General features: G+C 37.0%; 1 long non-coding RNA gene across 1 annotated transcript; it reads left to right on the forward strand.

The window, feature by feature from the left end:
• Positions 1-633: 633 nt before the first annotated feature.
• Positions 634-1256, forward strand: LOC116655077. Its single transcript, XR_004310226.1, has 2 exons — positions 634-784; positions 1034-1256. It is a non-coding gene; the product is annotated as an uncharacterized LOC116655077 (long non-coding RNA).
• The last annotated feature ends 14608 nt before the right edge of the window (positions 1257-15864 follow it).

The raw sequence follows: 15864 nt of genomic DNA on the forward strand, positions 1-15864 counted from the left end.
CCGCCGAAAGAGTACCACATTTGGCCTGCAGCAACATCAGCTTGGGAGCGTATTCACATTGATTTCGCTGGCCCCATATTTGACGCCATGTGGGTAATCTCCGTAGACGCCTTTCTCAATTTCCATTTGCTGTTCAAATGTCGTCTACAACAACAAGCAATACAGTTGCTGTACTATCATCCATTTTCGCAATTGAAAGATATTGTAGTATGCACATATATTGAATACCCACTGTACCGAAGATACTTAAAGGGTACACACTGTAACACTTTGTTGCAGTGTTTACATATTTCAAAATCCCGGTCATAACTCCTAAGTGGCCGAAATATGATCCGATCGCTATGGATTAGCCCACACACGGTAAATGCTAGCGTCGGCATAATTGCAACGAACGGACAGCATATGCATACCTCTCGCGCTTACACTTGAGAGCGCATAGCAATATACATAAGTATATAGATACGTAGCCGTCTCTCTGCCGCTGCCTGCGAGCAGCGCAGCTATGAGACTTAGCCTTAGTTAGACTTAAAGAATATTGTAAAAGAACAGAGACCATCCGGTCGTTGGAGCGGCACCATTGCTGCTCCAATAAATAAACTCCAAACACATTTCAATACAAAATAAAACCAAACATATTTCAATACAAAACAAAACCAAACTTATTTCATGGCGACCGTGACATGAGTCCTGGAGGACTTAGGAAGATATTCGGAACCAAGGCTAAAAGGAACCAAAGGATTGAAAATGCAAAAGGAAAAATACATCATACGAGAAAAACGTCTGAGTGAGTAGAGTGTGCACAATGGTACGTGGAGGTCTAAAGAAAAAAATCAACAAAAGAATAGCCCGCATAAAGTGGCTACTATTTGCTCAATCAACACCGCCCGCATGGACGACGGCGCAAAAGCTATACAACGAGCTTGAATTCTTAAGAGAAACCCTCCAAAACAAAGTACCACAGAGCACAACTCGCTCGGAAAATCAAATTAAAGTTATAAACCAAAAACTAATATCGACACAAAATATTTCCAAGCCTCTGCCAAAACGACCACAGGTCTGCCCGACCGACTGCCCCGGACCTCTCAACTCTGCAGCATGCAATTGCACATGCGTGAAGCCGAAGAATAAAGCGAAGACCAACCCAAAACAATAGCAGCAAATAGCAAGCGTGGGAGGCACGACCGCCACCTGCGCCCTCGAGGGAGCGTCAGCGCAGCCAAACCGGCGACGACCAGCTGACGTGGAAGGAAGGACCACCAAGCCTGGGAAAAAAATTTTTTTCATGCACTGCGCTGCATATTTTTTTTGATTGCACTGCGATGCATATTTTTTTTATATTCATAATATAATATTTTGTAAAATTGAGCGGAACCTTTTCTGCTCGATTAGACGTGTAGCCTGTAAAGCTACGCAAAAAACTAGGTAGGAAGCTGTTAACTTAAATGCGCAGTAATGCGATAAGTAAATTTCCAACAGAAGATCTTTATAATTTTAATGAAACACAATTAAAAGTATATGCAAAACCCACCAAAATGACGTTGGACATAAAAACAGTGGATTCCACTGCCAATGTCATCAACAAGGTAGAATCTACCAACGTTGATCTATATTGGGTACATGTACTTTTAGTAATCATTGTCGTTATTATGTGCGCCGCTGTTTTTTATAAGATTTACAAGCTGCATAATAATTGTCTGAAAAAAAGGTATATGAGCCGGGGAAATGACCTGGATAAAATATATGCAGCAAATAAATAAAAATAAGAAAAAATATATATAGCACAAACAACAGATTACACATAAATGTTAACACCTAAAAATCTAAGAAAATGAAATAAAAAAAAAAAAATAAAATAAAATAATAAATATAAAATATGTCAATATATTCCTCTCACAAAGTACGGCCAAACTAAAGGCATGGAATGGAACAAATTATACACAGAATTATCAAACATTAAAACTAATTTTGACAGATCATATAAGTCACTAACCCAGAATAGACCTATTCAAACGAACACTGTTAGGAAGCATGTTGAAATATTAGTAGAATGCTTTAATGAAGCACGAATGCTAATACATAAACACAGGGAAAGGTTAAATCAAGATCATTGGTCGCAGGTATCGAAACTTTTGATCCGACTACGATCTAATTTAATATTTGTTAAACAAAAGTACAGTTTAGAAATATCGATACCAACCGTTCTAAACACCCCAATAGCAGTTGACACTGCACCTGACTCAGAATCAACAGAAGCGAATGAATCAGAGTCAGAAGAGATTCCCAAAGTAAACCTCAAAATAGAGGATGAAGATTTGAATAATCTTACTATTCCAGCGGTATACACTGATCTGGACAATTCAACAGATTCAGATACCTCCAGTGTAATTGAAAACAAAATAATTAACTTTGTCACAATGGCACAATCAAATATTGATTTTGATGGTAAGGCTGAAAATTTAACAAGTTTTATTGATGCTTTGCAAGGCGAGTACGAAGAATTAGCTGTCTCCATAATAAAAACAAAGCTAAAAGGTGTCACCAGAAATCTAATCGGTAATGAAACAACAATTACTGAAGTGATTTCTAAACTAAGAGGCAACGTCAAGGGCGAAACTGTAGAAGTATTATCAGCGAAGCTGAAGAACCTACAGCAGCGCAATAAAACTGCTAACCAATATACACAAGAAATTGAGCAGATGACGAAAGCCTTAGAAGGTGCATATATAACGGATGGTTTACCTTTAGAGCTAGCCAGAAGTTATTCCAAGCAGCATGCAGTCAAAGCAATGACTAAAAATTGCACAATCGATAAGGTAAAACTTATCATGCAAGCTGGCACCTTTAGTACTATGAACGATGCTGTTTCCAAATTTGTCAATAGTTGCTCTGAAGCAACTGGACAGTCAAATACTGTCCTATATTTCAAGAATTATCCACAGCGCGGCTCAAATCGCGGACGTGGAAATTATAGAGGTAATTCTCGTGGTAACTACAATAACTACAACAACAATTACCAAAATAACAACAATATCTACAACAACCAAAATAACAGGGGAGGACGAGGCCAATATAGAGGAAACTATAGAGGCGGTGGAAACTCGTACCAAGGCCCCAATGGCAATAATCAAAGCAATGTCAGAATTGCACAAAATACTGACCAAAACACTTCGGGAAACTCCCAAAGCCCTTTAAATACTCAATAGTAAAAGAAGTCAGAGTTCACACCATTAATCTCAGTCAAAATATATTCGTTTCATTTTTCAATGTAGCTACTGGAAAAGAGCTTATCTTTTTAATAGATACAGGTGCAGACATTTCCATTTTAAAAGAAACTTCGGATACCTTCCAAAACATCCAAGATGATCACATCATAGACATAAAAGGCATAAGTCAAGAAATAACCAAATCCAAAGGTTTAGTTTATTTGGAAATACAGACAACTAAATACATAATTCCACACGATTTTCATATTCTAAATTCACATTTCCCAATTCCATGCGATGGAATAATAGGCATCGACTTTATAAAAAAATTCAACTGTCAATTAGACTTCAAGCCATCTGAAGATTGGCTTATAATTAGACCCAATAACTTAAAATTTCCAATTAATGTACCACCAAAGTACATTAATGGTGGGAGTTCCTACAAACATTTGAATTCGAAATTGAATACAGGGAGGAAAACGTATGGCACACGTTGACTTTTTATCTAGGTGTCAAAAAAATAAGTCAATACCAAATAAAGTAGAAGAAAAACGAATTGACTTAATAGAAATATCGGAGAACTGGATACTGGTGGAACAACAAAAGGATCCAGAAATATCAGAAATCTTAACTAAGTTGAAGAATGACGATTTACCATTAGCACTAGTTGCCACTTATGAAATTAGGTCAAATGTTTTGTATAGAAAGATTCAAAGGAATTCAAGAACTCGTTGTTTACCTGTAGTTCCTCGTACTTTTCGCTGGTCAGTTATAAATCAGGTGCATGAGTCTATCATGCATTTAGGTTGGGAGAAAACACTTGATAAAGTGTATGATCATTACTGGTTTTCAGGTATGGCAAAATATGTTCGAAGATTCGTGGAAAACTGCATTACATGCAGAGTGTCTAAGGGTACGTCAGGAAAACCTCAAATGGAATTACACCCAATTCCAAAAATAAGCATTCCTTGGCACACTGTTCACATAGATATATCGGGAAAATTGAGCGGAAAAAGCGATCGTAAGGAATATATTATTGTACAAATCGACGCTTTTACAAAATACGTTTATCTATACCATTCCTTTTCCTTGGATGCTAATACTTGTATAAACGCAATGAAATCTTCGATTGCCATTTTTGGCGTACCAACACGTTTAATTGCCGATCAGGGGCGCAGTTTCACGGGCACAAAGTTTGCGCAATTTTGTTCTAGCCAAAAAATAAAACTACATTTAATTGGAACGGGCGCAAGTCGAGCCAACGGTCAAGTTGAAAGGGTCATGAGTACACTGAAGAATCTTTTGACGGCTGTTGAGACAAGCTCTAGATCGTGGCAGGACGCACTAGGGGATGTACAGTTAGCTCTTAACTGTACAGTTAATCGTAGCACTAAGTGTAGTCCTTTAGAACTTTTGATTGGTAAAGTTGGGCGACCACTAGGGTTGATACCTATTTGTGATACGGAAGATGAAATTGACAAGATTAAATCAAGGGATTTGGCCACTAAGAACATGGAGGACGCCGCTAAATATGAGAAGATAAAATTCGATAAAAATAAGGCTAAAGTAATAAGGTTCTGTGTGGGGGACTTTGTGCTGCTTAAAAACAGCGAGAGACAGCAAACTAAATTAGATCCTAAGTTCAGAGGACCCTTTTTGGTGGTCGAGGTATTGGACGGAGACCGATACGTTTTAAAGTCTACACAGAACAATAGGCGTTACAAGTATCCACACGAAAGTTTGCGAAAGTTACCGGCAGTGCAAATTCCAGAAGAGCTTGATGTAAATTACAAAGAACAATATCAGTTGGAAAAGTCTGTTGAAAAAGAAAGTGTTCGTGAAGCTATGTGATTGGCGATGGACGAGAGTTGCTTTAGAAATGTGTTTGATGAATTCGTGAAGCCATGTGATTGGTGATGGACGAGAGTTGCATTAGAAATATGTTTGATGAATTCGTGAAGCCATGTGATTGGTGATGGACGAGAGTTGCATTAGAAATATGTTTGATGAATTCGTGAAGCCAACTGTTGGGCGATGGACGAGTAATGAGATTGATGAATTCGTGAAGCCAACTGTTGGGCGATGGACGAGTAATGAGATTGATGAATTCGTGAAGCCAACTGTTGGGCGATGGACGAGTAATGAGATTGATGAATTCGTGAAGCCAACTGTTGGGCGATGGACGAGTAATGAGATTAATGAGTTTGTGGACAATTTAATTTGTTAGAAAATGTGTGAAGCCAATGTGTTTGGTGAAGAATTTAAAAATCGGCTTGTAAAAGTTTAGTTATGTATTTTGGATTACGAAGTAACTATTTTAACTGATTAATGTATAATTTGAAAATGATTTATTGATTCTTTGTATGGAAATGGTTTATTAGAGAACATAAGAGATATGTTAAAAATAGAAGTTCAGTTATGTTAATGAACATTATATGAAGTTAAGATTATGTGATTAAGTTCTTTGAAAGCATTTAATAAAATTATAAAGTGGAATGAAATTCAGATGTTGATTATAGACACGAGGACGTGTATATGTCAGGATGGCCGTGTCGGAGAGGAGGTAATTAAGTCTCTTGTTAGACATTAGACTTTAAGGTGTGACCATTGGTCGTGCGGGAATATATCAGTCCTGGTATGATGAGGACTTAGTTTGCGAACTAAGGCCGTGTGTGGCTTCGTTGTGTTGCTAGATCTGGTCCTGCTATTCCTTTTCATCTCTGCTTGGTATCGAGCTAGACGTGTGGACTTCACTGCTAACATAATTTGACAAAAGATGAGCAACAAAGGCAACGAGGACTCGCTGCATCAGCCAGAACATGGTATGGAACACCACCAGGGGAACGAACAAAGAAATCCCGAGACCCCGCGAGGAGAAGGCTTAACTTCTCCGACATCAGAAGTGGGATACGGCCCTAACCAAACTACTTCTAGAGACGTATTCGCTCTGTTAGAACAACAAAATCGGAACTTTCTGGAACTGGTTAAGAGGCTACAGATGCCGGCGAGTGAGTTGCAACCGACTAGCGAGATTTGCCTGCCGAAATATAATCCGGACGTTGCTGGTGTGGATGCCACGCAGTGGTGCGCTACGGTCGACATCATCTTACGAGAAAAACCATTAAGTGACAGCGCTCTTATATTAGCGTTAAGTAAAGCTTTGGAAGGCACAGCGGCGCAATGGTTATCCCAAATATGTTACCCGGGAATAACTTGGCAACAGTTTCGGCAATTGTTTGAGCAGCGATACGAGACTTCAGAGACGCCGGCCGCCGTCATTTTAAACCTTCTTAATAGCCGTCCAAGCAATGGCGAAAGCCTGCCTGTTTTTGCAAGTCGCTGTGTGACGTCACTGTGCACAAAACTTCGCAATTTGAGTTCAGAACAAATTTCCATCGCGTTGGTTCTTGGGCACATGGCTAATTTCGACCGGCGTTTGCAGCGAATGATACACACAACGCATGTTAGCAATCGACGAGAACTGCAAGCGGAGTTGCAAGTATTCTCAGCCCTAAGAGAGCGCCCGAATGCAACGAACTGGGAACCAGAGACGAAGCGAGCTAAAACTGCGGAAATCAAATGTTACCAGTGTGGAAAATTAGGTCATAAAAAGCAAGACTGTATATCCGGGTCCCAGGTTTCGACAACTGGAAAGGAGTGGCGGTCAGCGCAGCCCTGTCATGGAAGGACTAACGTAACGTGCTACAGATGTCAGGAGCCGGGACACATAGCCACTAATTGTCAAAAAAAGTGCAGAACGCTGGATTGGGAGTCAGGACAGAAAAAAGAGTGGAGCTATGCGCTATAGTGGAGCCTCAATCGAGTATGCTGGTCAATGGTGAGAGATTTCCAATTACATTTGATTCGGGAGCTGAGTGCTCATTAATTAAGAAAAGCGTTTCTAATAAGTAAGCTGGTAAGAGAATTCATAACGTTAATTCTTTAAAGGGGATAGGTAATGCCAATACCTATAGTACCTCACAAGTTGAATCAAACATCATGATCAGACGAATGTATGAAAAATAATATTGTAATCGGCGGAGAAATATTGTCTCAAGGGTTTACAGTAGAAGTCTCCTATGATAATTTTAAAATTGTTCAATCTAAAGTTGTAGACATTTGTGACACCACTCAACCCACTAATTTTGTTAATATTGAAACGAAAATGGTCGAAAATGAAAAAGAAATTTTAATATCATTGCTAAACCAACATTCCTATCTTTTATTAAAGGCACTCGGCAGTCTTGCTCATTCGTTTGTAATTGTTTATATGGATGACATATTAATTGTTTCAGAAACGAAGGAAGAAGCGTATGAACGTTTGAAACTTGTATTAGACGTTTTAGTGAAGGCAGGATTAACTTTTAACATTTCAAATTGCATTTTTTTTGAGAACTTCAGTGCGCTACCTGGGCTATGAGATACAAGCGGGAGAGATACGTCCAAATTCTAACAAAATAGAATCACTAGTGGCGTTGCCTCCACCAAAGTCAGTTACTTCTTTAAGTCAGTTTATTGGGCTAGCGTCTTATCAAAATGAAGTCAAGTTGTCACCTAGGATTTATCGTTGGTGGGAGTTCCTACAAACATTTGAATTCGAAATTGAATACAAGGAAGGTAAACGTATGGCACACGTTGACTTTTTATCTAGGAACCCGGTGTGTAAAAAAAAAAAAAAAAAAAAAAAACAAAACAAAAATTCAATTACATCTAATTGGAACGGGCGCAAGTCGAGCCAACGGTCAAGTTGAAAGGGTCATGAGTACACTAAAGAATTTTTTGACGGCTGTTGAGACAAGCTCTAGATCGTGGCAGGATGCATTAGGGGATGTACAGTTAGCTCTTAACTGTACAGTTAATCGTAGCACTAAGTGTAGTCCTTTAGAACTTTTAATTGGTAAAGTTGGGCGATCACTAGGGTTGATACCTATTAGTGATACCGAAGATTAAATTGACAAGATTAAATCAAGGGAGTTGGCCACTAAGAACATGGAGGACGCCGCTAGATATGAGAAGATAAAATTTGATAAAAATAAGGCTAAAGTAACAAGGTTCTGTGTTGGGGACTTTGTGCTGCTTAAAAACAGCGAGAGACAGCAAACTAAATTAGATCCTAAGTTCAGAGGACCCTTTTTGGTGGTCGAGGTATTGGACGGAGACCGATACGTTTTAAAGTCTACACTGAACAATAGGCGTTACAAGTATCCACACGAAAGTTTGCGAAAGTTGCCGGTAGTGCAAATTCCAGAAGAGCTTGATGTAAAATTACAAAGAACAATATCAGTTGGAAAAGTCTGATGAAAAAGAAAGTATTCGTGAAGCCATGTGATTGGTGATGGACGAGAGTTGCTTTAGAAATATGTTTGATGAATTCGTGAAGCCATGTGATTGGTGATGAACGAGAGTTGCTTTAGAAATATGTTTGATGAATTCGTGAAGCCATGTGATTGGTGATGGACGAGAGTTGCATTAGAAATATGTTTGATGAATTCGTGAAGCCAAGTGTTGGGCGATGGACGAAAGATTTGTTTGATGAATTCGTGAAGCCAAGTGTTGGGCGATGGACGAGAGATTTGTTTGATGAATTCGTGAAGCCAACTGTTGGGCGATGGACGAGAAATGAGATTGATGAATTCGTGAAGCCAACTGTTGGGCGATGGACGAGTAATGAGATTAATGAATTTTTGAAGCTGTGTTCGTGGGCGATGGACAATTTAAATTGTTTGAAAATGTGTGAAGCCAATGTGTTTGGCGAAGAATTTAAAAATCGGCTTTTAAAAGTTTAGTTATGTATTTTGGATTACGAAGTAACTATTTTAACTGATTAATGTATAGCTTGAAAACGATTTATTGATCTTTTGTATGGAAATGGTTTATGAGAGATCATTAGAGATATGTTAAAAATAGAAGTTTAGTTATGTTGATGAACATTATATGAAGTTAAGATTATGTGATTCAGTTCTTTGAAAGCATTTAATGAAATTATAAAGTGGAATGAAATTCAGATGTTGATTATAGACACGAGGACGTGTATATGTCAGGATGGCCGTGTCGGAGAGGAGGTAATTAAGTCTCTTGTTAGACATTAGACTTTAAGGTGTGACCATTGGTCGTGCGGGAATATATCAGTCCTGGTATGATGAGGACTTAGTTTGCGAACTAAGGCCGTGTGTGGCTTCGTTGTGTTGCTAGATCTGGTCCTGCTATTCCTTTTCATCTCTGCTTGGTATCGAGCTAGACGTGTGGACTTCACTGCTAACATAATTTGACAAAAGATGAGCAACAAAGGCAACGAGGACTCGCTGCATCAGCCAGAACATGGTATGGAACACCACCAGGGGAACGAGCAAAGAAATCCCGAGACCCCGCGAGGAGAAGGCTTAACTTCTCCGACATATTCATAATATAATATTTTGTAAAATTGAGCGGAACCTTTTCTGCTCGATTAGACGTGTAGCCTGTAAAGCTACGCAAAAAACGGTAGGCTACGGTAGGAAGCTGTTAACTTAAATGCGCAGTAATGCGATAAGTAAATTTCCAACAGAAGATCTTTATAATTTTAATGAAACACAATTAAAAGTATATGCAAAACCCACCAAAATGACGTTGGACATAAAAACAGTGGATTCCACTGCCAATGTCATCAACAAGGTAGAATCTACCAACGTTGATCTATATTGGGTACATGTACTTTTAGTAATCATTGTCGTTATTATGTGCGCCGCTGTTTTTTATAAGATTTACAAGCTGCATAATAATTGTCTGAAAAAAAGGTATATGAGCCGGGGAAATGACCTGGATAAAATATATGCAGCAAATAAATAAAAATAAGAAAAAATATATATAGCACAAACAACAGATTACACATAAATGTTAACACCTAAAAATCTAAGAAAATGAAATAAAAAAAAAAAAATAAAATAAAATAATAAATATAAAATATGTCAATATATTCCTCTCACAAAGTACGGCCAAACTAAAGGCATGGAATGGAACAAATTATACACAGAATTATCAAACATTAAAACTAATTTTGACAGATCATATAAGTCACTAACCCAGAATAGACCTATTCAAACGAACACTGTTAGGAAGCATGTTGAAATATTAGTAGAATGCTTTAATGAAGCACGAATGCTAATACATAAACACAGGGAAAGGTTAAATCAAGATCATTGGTCGCAGGTATCGAAACTTTTGATCCGACTACGATCTAATTTAATATTTGTTAAACAAAAGTACAGTTTAGAAATATCGATACCAACCGTTCTAAACACCCCAATAGCAGTTGACACTGCACCTGACTCAGAATCAACAGAAGCGAATGAATCAGAGTCAGAAGAGATTCCCAAAGTAAACCTCAAAATAGAGGATGAAGATTTGAATAATCTTACTATTCCAGCGGTATACACTGATCTGGACAATTCAGCAGATTCAGATACCTCTAGTGTAATAGAAAACAAAATAATTAACTTTGTAACAATGGCACAATCAAATATTGATTTTATTAATACAGCATCCAAGCTTATACCAGTTTTTGATGGTAAGGCTGAAAATTTAACGAGTTTCATTGATGCTTTACAAATAATAGAATCGATAAAAGGCGAGCACGAAGAATTAGCTGTCTCCATAATAAAAACAAAGCTAAAAGGTGTCGCCAGAAATCTAATCGGTAATGAGACAACAATTACTGAAGTGATTTCTAAACTAAGAGGCAACGTCAAGGGCGAAACTGTAGAAGTATTATCAACGAAGCTGATGAACCTACAGCAGCGCAATAAAACTGCTAACCAATATACCCAAGAAATTGAGCAGATGACGAAAGCATTAGAAGGTGCATTTATAACGGATGGTTTACCTTTAGAGCTAGCCAGAAGTTATTCCACGCAGCATGCGGTCAAAGCAATGACTAAAAATTGCACAATCGATAAGGTGAAACTTATCATGCAAGCTGGCACCTTTAGTACTATGAACGATGCTGTTTCCAAATTTGTCAATAGTTGCACCGAAGCAACTGGACAGTCAAATACTGTCCTATATTTCAAGAATTATCCACAGCGCGGCTCATATCGCGGACGTGGAAATTATAGAGGTAATTCTCGTGGTAATTACAATAACTACAACAACAATTACCAAAATAACAACAATAACTACAACAACCAAAACAACAGGGGAGGACGAGGCCAATATAGAGGAAACTATAGAGGCGGTGGAAACTCGTACCAAGGCCCCAATGGCAATAATCAAAGCAATGTCAGAATTGCACAAAATACTGACCAAAACACTTCGGGAAACTCCCAAAGCCCTTTAAATACTCAATAGTAAAAGAAGTCAGAGTTCACACCATTAATCTCAGTCAAAATATATTCGTTTCATTTTTCAATGTAGCTACTGGAAAAGAGCTTATCTTTTTAATAGATACAGGTGCAGACATTTCCATTTTAAAAGAAACTTCGGATACCTTCCAAAACATCCAAGATGATCACATCATAGACATAAAAGGCATAAGTCAAGAAATAACCAAATCCAAAGGTTTAGTTTCTTTGGAAATACAGACAACTAAATACATAATTCCACACGATTTTCATATTCTAAATTCACATTTCCCAATTCCATGCGATGGAATAATAGGCATCGACTTTATAAAAAAATTCAACTGTCAATTAGACTTCAAGCCATCTGAAGATTGGCTTATAATTAGACCCAATAACTTAAAATTTCCAATTAATGTACCAATAACTCATAGTTCTGGCAATAATTCAATACTTCTGCCAGCAAGATCCCAAGTTATTCGGAAAATTGAGCTTAACTTAAAAGAAGACAGTGTATTTATTCCAAATCAGGAAATTCAGCATGGCATTTATATTGCAAATACCATAGCAACATCTAATAATGCCTTCATAAGACTACTAAACACAACAAATACCAACCAAGTAGTCAGTACTGATAATCTAAAATATGAATCACTTTCGAACTACGACGTAGTCAAAACAAATACAGAAAATAGGGAAAAATGTGTATTATCTCAACTTTCAAAAAAATTCCCCCCACAGTTTAAGTCACAGCTTTCCAGTTTATGCACCCAATATAGCGACGTATTCGGATTGGAAACCGAACCAATAACCACAAACAATTTCTATAAACAAAAACTGAGATTAAAAGATGATGAGCCAGTGTACATAAAGAATTATCGAAGCCCTCATAGTCAGGTAAATGAAATACAAAAACAAGTAGGAAAGTTGATCTCCGAAGGGATTGTCGAACCATCCGTATCTGAATATAATAGCCCCTTGTTACTTGTTCCCAAGAAACCATACCCCGGGTCAGAAGAAAAGAAATGGCGGTTAGTGATTGACTATCGCCAGATCAATAAAAAATTACTATCTGATAAATTCCCACTACCTAGAATTGATGATATCCTAGACCAACTAGGTCGGGCAAAATATTTTTCATGCCTTGACTTAATGTCAGGATTCCATCAAATTGAACTAGAAAAAAGCTCAAGGGATATAACGTCTTTTTCAACGAGCAATGGCTCATATCGTTTCACGCGATTACCTTTTGGATTAAAAATAGCTCCTAACTCATTTCAGAGAATGATGACTATCGCATTTTCTGGACTAGAACCTTCTCAAGCATTCCTTTATATGGATGACTTAATAGTGATCGGTTGTTCCGAAAAACATATGCTTAAGAACTTGACAGATGTTTTTGAGAAATGTAGGAAATACAACCTGAAATTACATCCAGAAAAATGTTCATTCTTCATGCATGAGGTGACCTTTTTAGGCCACAAATGCACTGATAAAGGAATACTTCCTGACGATAAGAAATATGATGTCATTATGAACTACCCAGTGCCGCACGACGCGGACAGCGCTAGACGTTTTGTAGCATTTTGTAACTATTATAGACGCTTTATAAAAAACTTCGCCGACTATTCAAGGCACATAACAAGATTATGTAAAAAGAATGTCCCTTTTCAGTGGACGGATGATTGTCAAAACGCATTCCAATATTTAAAAACCAAACTTATGGAACCTACTTTGCTACAGTACCCAGATTTTACTAAAGAATTCTGTATAATCACAGATGCAAGTAAGCAAGCGTGTGGAGCGGTTTTAACTCAAAACCACAATGGTCTCCAACTTCCTATTGCATACGCATCAAGAGCTTTTACAAGTGGAGAAAGTAACAAGTGTACCACTGAGCAGGAACTAGCTGCAATTCATTGGGCAATATTACACTTTCGACCATATATTTATGGAAAACACTTTTTAATTAGAACGGACCACAGACCTCTGGTTTATTTATTCTCAATGATCAACCCAAGTTCCAAACTGACGCGTATGAGGCTCGAATTAGAAGAATATGAATTTACAGTTGAGTATTTAAAGGGAAAAGATAATCATGTAGCTGATGCGTTATCAAGAATAACCATTAAAGAGCTGCAGAATATTACCGGACATATAATGAAAGTCACTACTAGATATCAAAGTAGACAAAAATTCCGCGCGGAAAATAAAGAAATAGAATTGCCTAAGCAACCTATTGAAAAAGCTTCTAAGCCCAACGTATATGAAGTCATCAAAAATGACGAAGTACGTAAAGTAGTGACCTTGCAGATTAGAAATATGCTATGTTTGTTTAAGCATGGTAGAAAAATAATCGCAAGATATGATGTTAGCGATTTATGTACTAATGGGATTATAGACTTAGGTCAATTTTTCCAAAGGCTTGAAACGCAAGCCGGTATAAATAAAATCAGCCAACTAAAACTGGCACCGTGGGAAAATATCTTTGATCAAATATCAATTGATACTTTCAAATATATGGGCAATAAAATATTAAAATCATTAAGAGTAGCGCTACTCAACCCGGTGACCCAAATAAATAGTATAAAAGAAAAAGAAGCAATATTGTCTACATTTCATGATGATCCAATTCAAGGAGGTCATACTGGCATATCAAAAACTTTGGCCAAAGTAAAAAGACACTATTACTGGAAATCTATGTCTAAAGATATATCTGAGTACGTAAGAAAATGTCAAAAATGTCAGAAAGCGAAAACTATATCGCATACTAAGACCCCATTAACAATAACTGATACACCTATGAATGTTTTCGACAGAGTGATAGTGGACACTATTGGTCCATTACCAAAATCGGAAAATGGCAATGAATATGTAGTCACGTTAATTTGTGACTTAACCAAATATCTAGTTGCCATACCAGTTGCAAATAAAAACGCAAATACTGTCGCTAAAGCAATTTTTGAATCATTTATTCTGAAGTACGGTCCAATGAAGACGTTCATTACGGACATGGGAACAGAATACAAGAATTCAATTATAAATGACTTGTGCAAATATTTAAACATCAAAAACATAACATCTACCGCCCATCACCACCAGACAGTTGGAACAATCGAAAGAAGTCATAGAACTTTTAATGAATACATACGATCTTATATATCGGTTGATAAAACCGACTGGGATGTATGGCTTCAATATTTCGTCTTTTGTTTCAACACGACCCCCTCAATGGCACATAATTATTGTCCATATGAATTAGTATTTGGTAAAACAAATAATTTGCCAAAAGAGTTTAATAGTATAGATAATATAGAAACAATATATAACGTAGATGACTATGCTAAAGAAAGTAAATATAGACTCGAAGTAGCATATAAAAGAGCTAGAATAATGTTAGAAGAAAATAAGTATAAAAATAAAAAACTTTACGATCAGAAAGTAAAAGATATAGATATATCAGTAGGAGATAAGGTTTTACTAAGAAATGAAACAGGTCATAAGTTAGATCCTAAATATATCGGTCCTTATAAAGTAACGGAAATAGGAGACAGAGATAATATTATAATATCAAATAATAAAAATAAAAAGCAAACAGTTCATAAGGATAGATTAAAAATGTTTATTTCATAATTGTGTTTAGTATGGCCATGCATAAATACAAAAATATTTTTTTCGTCATTTCATTTTCTTTTTATGCTAATATAAAAAACTGGAAAAAAAAATAATAAAAAAAAAAATTTCACTAAAAATTATTACTATTAAAATTATTATTATTATTATAATTATTATTATCAAAATAACTTCATGTTATTACGTTATTTTTCAAAAGGAGGGAGGTGTAGTGTATGCATATCGTTATAGGCAATGATCACTGTACCGTAAATATTAACTAATAAGTTGTGACACTTTGTTGCAATAAATACGGAAACACTTGACTTCAGTGTAACATGATCCGCCACTTCAGCGCATAGGGCTCAAACGGTTTGTCAGCGTTCTTATGCTGTCCAGCCGTTGCCACACACGAACATACATATGCATACATGACTCCACTCATATGCTAGCTATTAAATATAAGTAATATATTGCTGACGCTCAGCCGCTGCCCTCTGCAGCAGCGCAGTCTTGTATCGTAAGTTTTAGAATAAGTAAAAATTGTAATGGAAAACAATTCGAAAAAGAACCAGAGTAGCGACACGACATGTCGCTCTCTAGAAGAAACTAAATAAAATAAAACCACCAACTTATCCGAAATACGATCAACTTTAAATCTGGAAGTCTGGGACTTTACATGGCGACCGTGACATGGAGGAAGGACACTAAAGGACGATTCAGGAAATATTGACCAA

Source organism: Drosophila ananassae, assembly GCF_017639315.1.
Source record: "Drosophila ananassae strain 14024-0371.13 chromosome Y unlocalized genomic scaffold, ASM1763931v2 tig00000097, whole genome shotgun sequence".
In the NCBI taxonomy this organism is placed as follows: domain Eukaryota; kingdom Metazoa; phylum Arthropoda; class Insecta; order Diptera; family Drosophilidae; genus Drosophila; species Drosophila ananassae.